This window comes from Dendrobates tinctorius, unplaced genomic scaffold, assembly GCF_039654945.1.
Source record: "Dendrobates tinctorius isolate UK_male_01 unplaced genomic scaffold, ASM3965494v1 ptg000116l, whole genome shotgun sequence".
NCBI classification, from domain to species: Eukaryota; Metazoa; Chordata; class Amphibia; order Anura; family Dendrobatidae; genus Dendrobates; species Dendrobates tinctorius.
Window position 1 is genome coordinate 47,583,914 of NW_027361784.1, and position 12,581 is coordinate 47,596,494.

Below are 12,581 nucleotides of genomic sequence, written 5' to 3' on the forward strand. Positions count from 1 at the left end.
GGGCTCCGCCGTATACTCCTGTGTTCGCAGGAAAAGTAAGCTTCTGGTCGGGGCACTGGGACAGACTCTCAAAATCTGGGATGGTTGGGAGGTATGAATGCTCCCCATCATACACCTTGTACATTCATGGCTCCGCACATCTCATATACACACGGTTCTGCTTTATATGCCTCGTAGACATGGCTTCGCTCCGTACACCTCGCACACACATGGCTCCACTCCGTAAACCTCGTACACATGCGGCTCTGCTCCATACACCTTATACACACGTGGCCACGCCCTGTACACCTTGTACACATGCGGCTTTGCTCCATACACCTCGTACATACGCTGCTCCGCTCCGTAAACACACGACTCAGCTCTGTACACTTTGTACACACAGGGCTCCGTTCCGTACACCTTGTACACATGCGGCTTCGCTCCGTACACCTCGTACGCACACGCAGCTTTGCTCCATACACCTCGTACACACATGCGGCTCCACTTCGTACACCTTGCACGCGCGCGGCTCTGTTACGTACACCTTGCACGCGCGCGGCTCCGCTCCGTACACCTTGTACACATGCGGCTCCGCTCCGTAAACACATAGCTCTGCTCTGTACACTTTGTACACATAGGGCTCTGTTCCGTACACCTCATACACACACGCGACTTCGCTCCGTACACCTCGTACACACACGCGGCTCCGCTCCGTACACCTCGCGCACGCGGCTCCTCTCCGTACACCTTGCACGTGCGCGACTCCGCTTTGTACACCTCGCACACGCGCGGCTCCGCTCCGTAAACACGGCTCAGCTCTGTACACTTTGTACACACAGGGCTCCGTTCTCTACACCTTGTACACATACGCGGCTTCGCTCCGTACACCTCGTACATACATGTGGCTTCGCTCTGTACACACATGCGGCTTCGCTCCGCACACCTCATACGCACATGCGGCTCCGCTCTGTACACCTCGCATGCGTGCAGCTCCGCTCCGTACACCTCGCATATTCGCGGCTCTGCTCCGTACACCTCGCACATTCGCGGCTCTGCTCCGTACACCTCGCACATTCGCGGCTCTGCTCCGTACACCTCTCACATGCGCAGCTCTGCTCTGTACACCTCGCACACACACGCAGCTACATCCACCCTGTAAACCCCTCCTGACCCCACACATAATTCCCTCATCCAGCACCATCACAACCAGCACAGCAGAGTCCCGCATACAATACATTGAGGGCTGTGTGCACAGGACCTGTGAAGAGGTCACAGGAGGGGAGGAGTCAGGTGTCACATGATCAGGAGCCTCCGACTGAAGCCCCTGATCATGTAACCCCCCTGACTCCTCCCCTCCTGTGACCTCATCACAGGTCCTGTGCGCACAGAGCAGGGATTTATCAGTGAGGGGCTGGCGCTGCGGTGGCCGGTGGGTCTGGGAGGGGGAGGAAGGGGTCGGTACATGGGGGCGTGGCGCTATGGTGGCGGATTATAATGGGGCAATTTTCCTTGGGCTGGTGGGCCCCCCCACACCACTGGACCCTGGGCTACCGCCCAGATTGACCTCATTATAATCCGCCACTGTACAGTACTAACTCATCGTTTCTACCTGTAAATAATATAGGTACAGATAGTGCTACCTCCCTGTCTCTCCCCTACAAATGATGTAGTCACATACAGTACCAACTCGCCGTTTCTACCTGTAAATAATATAGGTACAGATAGTGGTAGTTCCCTGTCTCTCCCCTACAAATGATGTAGTCACATACAGTACTAACTCCCTGTTTCTACCTGTAAATAATATAGGTACAGATAGTGCTACCTCCCTGTCTCTCCCCTACAAATGATGTAGCTACATATAGTACTAACCTGCTGTTTCAACCTGTAAATAATATAGGTACAGAGAGTGCTTCCTCCCTTTCTCTCCTTGTAAATGATTTCGGCACATATATTATGCCTCCCTGCCTCTACCTGTAAATGATAGAAGCACAGATAGTACTGAATCCTATTCCCCTGTAATATTTTGGGGCACAGATAGTTTTGCCTCCCTGCTTTTATGAAGTGCTTTTTTTTTTTTTACTTTTCAGGTTGAAAAAGATAATTATTGAACCGGAACAGCACAAATCCCTATCGCAGCTTCAGCCCTCACTGTGTGCTTGCAGCCGGCACTGGAAGTCACCAGTCATTGCCCAACCGCAGACTAAACGCCAACAGAAAAAGTAATGACACAAACATATAAATCTAACCCCGTCCTCAAAGCGATTACATCCCGAAACAATGTAATAATATTTATATGAACTTCACACGGATGATGGGAGTGCGCGATATTACTCTCCACACATGTGTATACAAGGTCTTAAATTGTTTGAGCCTCATCTTGGCGACATTTCTAAACTATCCTCATATAAACTGTCCATCCTAGAGAGTCCTAGGTCCTGGCAGGAAGTCGCTCCAGACCGGTATCTTTATAATACGAGCCCCAGAAGAACAAGACAGATTTTTTTCTGTCTTTTTGAATCTTGCTTACAGAGATGTTATCAGTCATTGTACAGGAGGAGGAGGAGGAGGTGAGCTGTGACATCGTCTATTGTAAATGGTGGATCCTGTGTTATCTACTGTATATAGAGGTGTTATCAGTCATTGTACAAGAGGAGGAGGTGAGCTGTGACATCACCTATTGTGAATGGAGGATCCTATGTGATCTACTGTATATAGAGGTGTTATCAGTCATTGTACAGGAGGAGGTGAGCTGTGATATCACCTATTGCGAATGTTAGAATACAGCAAATTCACATCCCGAACTGTCAGAATATAATAGAAGATATATACAGTACAGACCAAAAGTTTGGACACACCTTCTCATTCAAAGAGTTTTCTTTATTTTCATGACTATTAAAATTGTAGATTCACTCTGAAGGCATCAAAACTATGAATTAACACATGTGGAATTATATAACTAACAAAAAAGTGTGAAACAACTGAAAATATGTCTTATATTCTAGGTTCTTCAAAGTAGCCACCTTTTGCTTTGATTACTGCTTTGCACACTCTTGGCATTCTGTTGATGAGCTTCAAGAGGTAATCACCGGAAATGGTCTTCCAACAGTCTTGAAGGAGTTCCCAGAGATGCTTAGCACTTGTTGGCCCTTTTGCCTTCACTCTGCGGTCCAGCTCACCTCAAACCATCTCGATTGGGTTCAGGTCTGGTGACTGTGGAGGCCAGGTCATCTGGCGTAGCACCCATCACTCTCCTTCTTGGTCAAATAGCCCTTACACAGCCTGGAGGTGTGTTTGGGGTCATTGTCCTGCTGAAAATTAAATGATGGTCCAACTAAACGCAAACCGGATGGAATAGCACGCTGCTGCAAGATGCTGTGGTAGCCATGCTGGTTCAGTATGCCTTCAATTTTGAATAAATCCCCAAAAGGGTCACCAGCAAAGCACCCCCCACACCATCACACCTCCTCCTCCATGCTTCACGGTGGGAACCAGGCATGTAGAGTCCATCTGTTCACCTTTTCTGCGTCGCACAAAGACACGGTGGTTGGAATCAAAGATCTCAAATTTGGACTCATCAGACCAAAGCACAGATTTCCACTGGTCTAATGTCCATTCCTTGTGTTCTTTGGCCCAAACAAGTCTCTTCTGCTTGTGGCCTGTCCTTTCAGTGGTTTCCTAGCAGCTATTTTACCATGAAGGCCTGCTGCACAAAGTCTCCTCTTAACAGTTGTTGTAGAGATGTCTGCTGCTAGAACTCTGTGGCATTGACCCGGTCTCTAATCTGAGCTGCTGTTAACCTGCGATTTCTGAGGCTGGTGACTCGGATGAACTTATCCTCTGCAGCAGAGGTGACTCTTGGTCTTCCTTTCCTGGGGCGGTCCTCATGTGAGCCAGTTTCTTTGTAGCGCTTGATGGTTTTTGCAACAGCATTTGGGGACACTTTCAAAGTTTTCCCAATTTTTCGGACTGACTGACCTTCATTTGTTAAAGTAATGATGGCCGCTCGTTTTCCTTTACTTAGCTGCTTTTTTCTTGCCATAATACAAATTCTAACAGTCTATTCAGTAGGACTATCAGCTGTGTATCCACCAGACTTCTGTACAACACAACTAATGGCCCAAACCCCATTTTTAAGACAAGAAATCCCACTTATTAAACCTGACAGGGCACACCTGTGAAGTGAAAACGATTTCCGGTGACTACCTCTTGAAGCTCATCAAGAGAATGCCAAGAGTGTGCAAAGCAGTAATCAAAGCAAAAGGTGGCTACTTTGAAGAACCTAGAATATAAGACATATTTTCAGTTATTTCACACTTTTTTGTTAGTTATATAATTCCACATGTGTTAATTCATAGTTTTGATGCCTTTAGAGTGAATCTACAATTTTAATAGTCATGAAAATAAAGAAAACTCTTTGAATGAGAAGGTGTGTTTAAACTTTTGGTCTGTACTGTATATATATATATATATATATATATATATATATATATATATATATATATCAAAGAAAGAAAATGGTGTGGAGTCAACCTAATTTTTAATAACCAGCTGAGGGAAGGTCGACAACTTGGGGCTGAAGTTTATAGCCTGGGAAGGGGGTAATCAACGTGGAGCTTCCCTGGCTATTAATATCAGGTCACAGCTGTATACTTAGCCTTTACTGGTTATAAAATTGGGGGACTCCCCAAAAAATTGATGTAGGGACCCTCCTATAATTCATAACCAGCAAAGGCTTGGCAGACAGCTGCGGGCTGATATTAATAGACTAGGAAGCGCCAATGAATATTGTCCCCATCCCAGCCTAAGAACATCAGCCGTCAACTGCCCCAGAAATGACACATCCATAAGATGTGCCAAATCTGGCGCTTAGCCTCGCTCTTCCCTATCGCTCTGGTGCAGTGGCACGTGGGACAATAAGGATGGGGTTAATGTCAGCTGTTTTATGGCCGTTGTCATCAAGCCCAAGGGTTAGTAATGGAGAGGCGTCTAAAAGTCTAGTACGGCGGCACGATTATGCGGCCTCACGCTGATCGCCGCGGTGATCGCTCGCGTGGTTATCAGCTGTATGTGAGAGCTGACACCCCGCAGCAATGCCCACTATCAGTGCTAGCACTGATCATGGGCATTTAACCCCTCTGATGCCACTGTCAGTACTGACAGCGGCACAGAGAAGAATCGTGCAATGAGGGAGCTCCCTTCGCTCTCCCACGGGAACAATGCTATGGGCTCCAAGATGGCCGCGGCGTCCGTCCGGGTCCTGCAGGGAGGTTGCTTGCGAGTGCCTGCTGAGATCAGGCGCCGGCAAGCCATCTTCACTGCCAGTCAGATTGCTGATCTGACACTGTGCTATGCAAAATGTCAGATCAGCAATCTGAAATGATATAGTGATGTCCCACCCTGGGACAATGTTATAAAATAAAAAATTATAATGTGTAAAAATATTTTTTTAAAAAAAATCTCCAAATAAAGAAAAAAAAAATATTTTTCCAATAAATCCATTTATTTATGTAAATAAAAAAACAATAAAAGTACACATATTTGGTATCGCCACGTCCGTAACACGACCCGCTCTATAAAACTGTCATACTAGTTTACCCCTTCAGTGAACACCATAAAAAAATAAATAAAAAACAAGGCAAAAAACAATGCTTTATCATCATACTGCTGAACAACCACATTACAAAAAACAAGACCTCACATGACTCGGTGGGCCAAAATATGGAAAAATTATAGCTCTCAAAATGTGATGATGCAAAAACTATTTTTTGCAATAAAAAACATCTTTTAGTGTGTGACAGCTGTCAAACATAAAAACCCGATATAAAAACCCAGTACGAATAGTAAATCAAACCCCCCTTTATCACCTCGTTAGTTACGGAAAAATAATAAAATAAAAAAAAGTATTTATTTCCATTTTCCCATTAGGGTTGGGGTTGGGGCTAAAGTTAGTGTTAGGGCTATAGTTAGGGATAGGGTTGGGGCTAAAGTTAGGGGTGTGTTAGGGTTAGGTTTGTGGTTAGGGTTATGGTTAGGGTTGGGATTAGGGTTAGGGGTGTGTTGGGGTTAGGGTTGGAGTTAGAATTGGGGGATTTCCACTGTTTAGGCACATCAGGGGCTCTCCAAACGCGACATGGAGTCTGATCTCAATTCCAGCCAATTTTGCATTGAAAAGTCAAACGGCGCTCCTTCCCTTCCGAGCTCTGCCATGCACCCAAACAGTGCTGTACCCCCACATATGGGGCATCAGCATACTCAGGACAAATTGCACAACAACTTTTGGGGTCCAATTTCTCCTGTTACACTTAGTAAAACAAAACAAATTGGATCTGAAATAATTTTTTTGTGAAAAAAAGTTAAATGTTCATTTTTTTAAAACATTCGAAAAATTCCTGTGAAGCACCTGAAGGGTTAATAAACTTCTTGATTGGGGTTTTGATTACCTTGAGGAGGTGCAGTTTTCAGAATGGTGTCACTTTTGGGTATCTTCTATCATATAGACCCCTCAAATTCACATCAAATGTTTTGCAAATTTTGTTGTAAAAATGAGAAATCACTGATCAACTTTTAACCCTTATAACTTCCTAACAAAAAAAAAATTATGTTTCCAAAATTGTGCTGATGTTAAGCAGACATGTGGGAAATGTTACTTATTAACTATTTTGTGTGATATGACTCTCTAATTTAAGGGCATAAAGACTAAAAGTTTGAAAATTGCAAAATTTTCAAAATTTTCGCCAAATTTCTATTTTTTTCACAAATAAATGCAAGTCATATCGAAGAAATTAAACCACTATCATAAAGTACAATATGTCACCAGAAAAAAATTCTCAGAATCACCAAGATCCGTTGAAGCGTTTCAGAGTTATGACCTCATAAAGTGACAGTTGTCAGACTTGTAAAAATCGGCCCGGTCACTAAGGTGAAAACAGGCGTCGTCCCCTATGAGATGTTTTCCCATGAAGCACTGCAGCCATGCTACATACGGGTGGTTTGTTCAGCAGCTGCATGATGTGACCGCTCATCAGGACAGCCAGATCACACTGTCAGGAGCGCGATTACAATCCGGCAGTGTCTAGCGCTTATGTGAGAAAGGACTTTATTCTAGTTGTCTCTTTACTACAATATGACTATGGGGTTAGTAATGGGGGTTTGTTATAGACGCCTCTCCATTACTTACCAATGGGCTTGATGACATCAACCCCAACCCTATTGCCCCACCTGCCACGGCCCCAAGGCAAGTGGGAAGAGTGAGGCTAAGCACAAGATTTGGAGCATCCTATGAAAGCGCCATTTCTGGGGCAGCTGAGGGCTGATGTTCTTAGTCTTGGAGGGGGCCAATATCCCTGTCCCCTTCCTGGCCTATTAATATCAGCCCGCAGCTTCCTGCCTAGTCTTTGCTCATTAATAGTTATATTGGGGACCCCACATCATTTTTTTGGGGGGGTCCCCATTTTAATAATGAGTAAAGGCTAAGTATACAGTAGTGAGCTGATATTAATAGTCAGGGAAGCTCCATGGGTATTACCCCCTTTTCAGGCTATCAACATCAGCCCCCAGCTGTCCACTTTCCCTCAGCTGGTTATTAAAGATTAGTGGGAACCCACACAATATTTTTCTTTTACACATTTAATTATGAGGTAAATACATGTACAGTAAGCTGCACTGCACTGATTATATACCTCAATTGCATCTATGTACCTGTATCTGTAACAGCTAATGATACAAATGCATTGCATACGGATGCTAGGTGAGAAAAATCCGTATTTTTCAGGAACATTGAACCAATTTTTTTTAACGCTGATGGGTATGAGCCCAGAAAGTGGGATTCCAGAGGCATTGAAGGTGCGATAAGGTGCGATAAGCTGCTCTCTGCAGCCACCACTCACCGCATGCAATCTTATTATTGAAGTCAGGGAATAACAGCATACAGAAGAGATAAAGTAGGCAGCAGAGATCTCTGTACCTCACACGTGCAGCCGCCTATCCCATCTAGCCGACCATGAATTTCTCCAATGTTTCCTCCAAATAACTGACATTTAAAGTGAGGAATCCCTGGAATAAAATGTAAGTAATAAAGGTGTAAGAGAAAGAGAAAACCCTAAGAGGGATCTGTCATCAGAACACAAAGTGCATCAGTTAGGAAACAGATCACGTGGACCCTATGATACTGGTGTACTAATTTTAATAATCCTTGAATCTCACAAGATAGGATTAGATACATGGCTCAGCAGTCAGTATCACACAGGCTAGGGTTAGATACACGGCTCAGCAGTCAGTATCACACAGGATAGGATTAGATACACGGCTCAGCAGTCAGTATCACACAGGATAGGATTAGATACACGGCTCAGCAGTCAGTATCACACAGGATAGGGTTGGATACACGGCTCAGCAGACAGTATCACACAGAATAGTATTAGATACACGGATCAGCATTCAGTATCACACAGAATAGGATTAGATACACGGCTCAGCAGTCAGTATCACACAGGATAGGATTAGATACACGGCTCAGCACACAGTATCACACAGGCTAGGGTTAGATACACGGCTCGGCAGACAGTATCTCACACGATAGGATTAGATACACGGCTCAGCAGTCAGTATCACACAGGATAGGATTAGATACACGGCTCAGCAGTCAGTATCACACAGGATAGGATTAGATATACGGCTCAGCAGTCAGTATCACACAGGATAGGATTAGATATACGGCTCAGCAGTCAGTATCACACAGGATAGGATTAGATACACAGCTCAGCAGACAGTATCACACAGGGTAGGATTAGATACACGGCTCAGCAGACAGTATCACACAGGATAGGATTAGATACACGGCTCACCAGTCAGTATCACACAGGATAGGATTAGATACATGGCTCAGCAGTCAGTATCACGCAGGATAGGATTAGATACACAGCTCAGCAGACAGTATCACGCAGGAGAGGATTAGATACACAGCTCAGCAGACAGTATCACACAGGAGAGGATTAGATACACAGCTCAGCAGACAGCATCACACAGGAAAGGATTAGATACACAGCTCAGCAGACAGTATCACACAGGAGAGGATTAGATACACAGCTCAGCAGACAGTATCACACAGGAGAGGATTAGATACACAGCTCAGCAGTCAGTATCACACAGGATAGGATTAGATACACGGCTCAGCAAACAGTATCACACAGGAGAGGATTAGATACACGGCACAGCAGACAGTATCACACAGGATAGGATTAGATACATGGCTCAGCAGTCAGTATCAAACAGGATAGGATTAGATACATGGCTCAGCAGTCAGTATCACACAGTATAGGATTAGATACACGGCTCAGCAGTCAGTAACACACAGGATAGGATTAGATACACGGCTTAGCAAACAGTATCACACAGGATAGGATTAGATACACAGCGCAGCAGACAGTATCACACAGGATAGGATTAGATGCACAGCGCAGCAGACAGTATCACACAGGATAGGATTAGATACACATCTCAGCAGTCAGTATCTCCCAGGAGAGGATTAGATACACGGCTCAGCAGTCAGTATCACACGGTAGGGGATTAGATACACGGCTCAACAGTCAGTATCACAGGATAGGATTAGATACACAGCTCAGCAGTCAGTATCACACAGGAGAGGATTAGATACACAGCTCAGCAGTCAGTATCACACAGGAGAGGATTAGATACACGGCTCAGCAGTCAGTGTCACACAGGAGAGGATTAGATACATGGCTCAGCAGTCAGTATCACACAGGATAAGATTAGATACACAGCTCAGCAGTCAGTATTACACAGGATAGGATTAGATACATGGCTCAGCAGTCAGTATCACAAAGGATAGGATTAGATACACGGCTAAGCAGTCAGTATCACACAGGATAGGATTAGATACACGGCTCAGCAGTCAGTATCACACAGGATAGGATTAGATACACGGCTTAGCAAACAGTATCACACAGGATAGGATTAGATACACAGCGCAGCAGACAGTATCACACAGGATAGGATTAGATACACATCTCAGCAGTCAGTATCTCCCAGGAGAGGATTAGATACACGGCTCAGCAGTCAGTATCACACGGTAGAGGATTAGATACACGGCTCAACAGTCAGTATCACAGGAGAGGATTAGATACACAGCTCAGCAGTCAGTATCACACAGGAGAGGATTAGATACACAGCTCAGCAGTCAGTATCACACAGGAGAGGATTAGATACACGGCTCAGCAGTCAGTGTCACACAGGAGAGGATTAGATACATGGCTCAGCAGTCAGTATCACACAGGATAAGATTAGATACACAGCTCAGCAGTCAGTATCACACAGGATAGGATTAGATACATGGCTCAGCAGTCAGTATCACAAAGGATAGGATTAGATACACGGCTAAGCAGTCAGTATCACACAGGATAGGATTAGATACACGGCTCAGCAGTCAGTATCACACAGGATAAGATTAGATACACAGCTCAGCAGTCAGTTTCACACAGGATAGGATTAGATACATGGCTCAGCAGTCAGTATCACAAAGGATATGATTAGATACACGGCTAAGCAGTCAGTATCACACAGGATAGGATTAGATACACGGCTCAGCAGTCAGTATCATACATGATGGGATTAGATACAGCTCAGCAGTCAGTATCACACATGATGGGATTAGATACAGCACCACAGTCAGTATCACACAGGATAGGATTAGATACACAGCTCAGCAGTCAGTATCACACAGGATAGGATTAGATACACGGCTCAGCAGACAGTATCACACAGGAGAGGATTAGATACACGGCTCAGCAGTCAGTATCACACAGGATAGGATTAGATACACAGCTCAGCAGTCAGTATCACACAGGATAGGATTAGATACACGGCTCAGCAGTCAGTATCACACAGGATAGGATTAGATACACAGCTCAGCAGTCAGTATCACACAGGAGAGGATTAGATACACGGCTCAGCAGTCAGTATCACACAGGAGAGGATTACATACACGGCTCAGCAGTCAGTATCACACAGGATAGGATTAGATACACAGCACAGCAGTCAGTATCACACAGGAGAGGATTAGATACACGGCTCAGCAGTCAGTATCACACAGGATAGGATTAGATACACGGCTCAGCAGTCAGTATCTCACAGGATAGGATTAGATACAGAGCTCAGCAGACAGTATCACACAGGATAGATACACAGCTCAGCAGTCAGTATCACACAGGATAGGATTAGATACACGGCTCAGCAGTCAGTATCACACAGGATAGGATTAGATACACAGCGCAGCAGTCAGTATCACACAGGATAGGATTAGACACATGGCTCAGCAGTCAGTATCACACAGGATAGGATTAGATACACGGCTCAGCAGTCAGTATCACACAGGATAGGATTAGATACATGGCTCAGCAGTCAGTATCACACAGGAGAGGATTAGATACACGGCTCAGCAGTCAGTATCACACAGGATGGGATTAGACACATGGCTCAGCAGTCAGTATCACACGGGATAGGATTAGATACACAGCTCAGCAGTCAGTATCACACAGGACAGGATTAGACACACGGCTCAGCAGACAGTATCACACAGGATAGGATTAGATACACAGCTCAGCAGTCAGTATCACGAAGGAGAGGATTAGATACACGGCTCAGCAGTCAGTATCACACAGGATAGGATTAGATACACGGCTCAGCAGACATTATCACACAGGATAGGATTGGATACACGGCTCAGCAGTCAGTATCACACAGGAGAGGATTAGATACACGGCTCAGCAGTCAGTATCACACAGGATAGGATTAGATACATGGCTCAGCAGTCAGTATCACACAGGATAGGATTAGATACACGGCTCAGCAGTCAGTATCACGCAGGAGAAGATTAGATACATGGCTCAGCAGTTAGTATCACACAGGATAGGATTAGATACAGCTCAGCAGTCAGTATCACACAGGAGAGGATTAGATACACGGCTCAGCAGTCAGTATCACACAGGATAGGATTAGATACACCAGTGGTACAGCACACTGCACAGCTTCCTCCCTGCGGATGCTCCTTTGATATAACATGGGCGCTCTACTTACAGCAGGTGCAGACAGATCCTGGCCGCAGATGTTCGCAGACACAAATGACAGGATCGTCTGCAGCCGGCGAGGAGCGATGTAGGATCAGCCCCGCGTTTACTTTGACTTTGACGTCAGCGGTTCCTCTGAATCCTCGGCTCAGTCTGGGTTAGGGACGTCCTTAAGGAGAAGAAAAAAAAAGTGTCTGTGTCTGGGAACTGCAGGAATGACAGCAACCTAAGAAATCAGGAACGATCAGAGGGCGAGCCTGGAGCTGCTGCACCCCAGTGCAAAAGTCTGAGCACCCCACCCTTAGGGACTTCACACTTTACCATTACCAAAGCCTTAGCACCTAAAACTGCCATATATAAGTGTCTACGCTTGTATCAGCCGCGTATTCATTGGTGAGGCGAGATTGACGCCACTTTCGCTGCGGTGAATTTTTTTCCTTCTCATCTTCCGAGAGCCAAAACTTTTCTACTTTTTTCCCTTATCATGGCCGCACAAGGCTTTGTATTATGGGGGCGCAATTT

General features: G+C 45.2%; 1 protein-coding gene across 1 annotated transcript in view; it reads right to left on the reverse strand.

Annotated features, from left to right (window-relative positions):
- The window catches only part of GPR20 (G protein-coupled receptor 20), an 83,667-nt gene extending 71,498 nt beyond the window's left edge, over positions 1-12,169 (reverse strand). The window contains exons 1-2 of the mRNA XM_073590417.1: positions 12,070-12,169; positions 7,943-8,031 (exon numbers count right to left, since the gene is read on the reverse strand). The gene's annotated coding sequence lies outside the window, so the exon portion shown is untranslated. The remainder of the gene's footprint in view (positions 1-7,942; positions 8,032-12,069) is intronic.
- Positions 12,170-12,581: the final 412 nt, after the last annotated feature.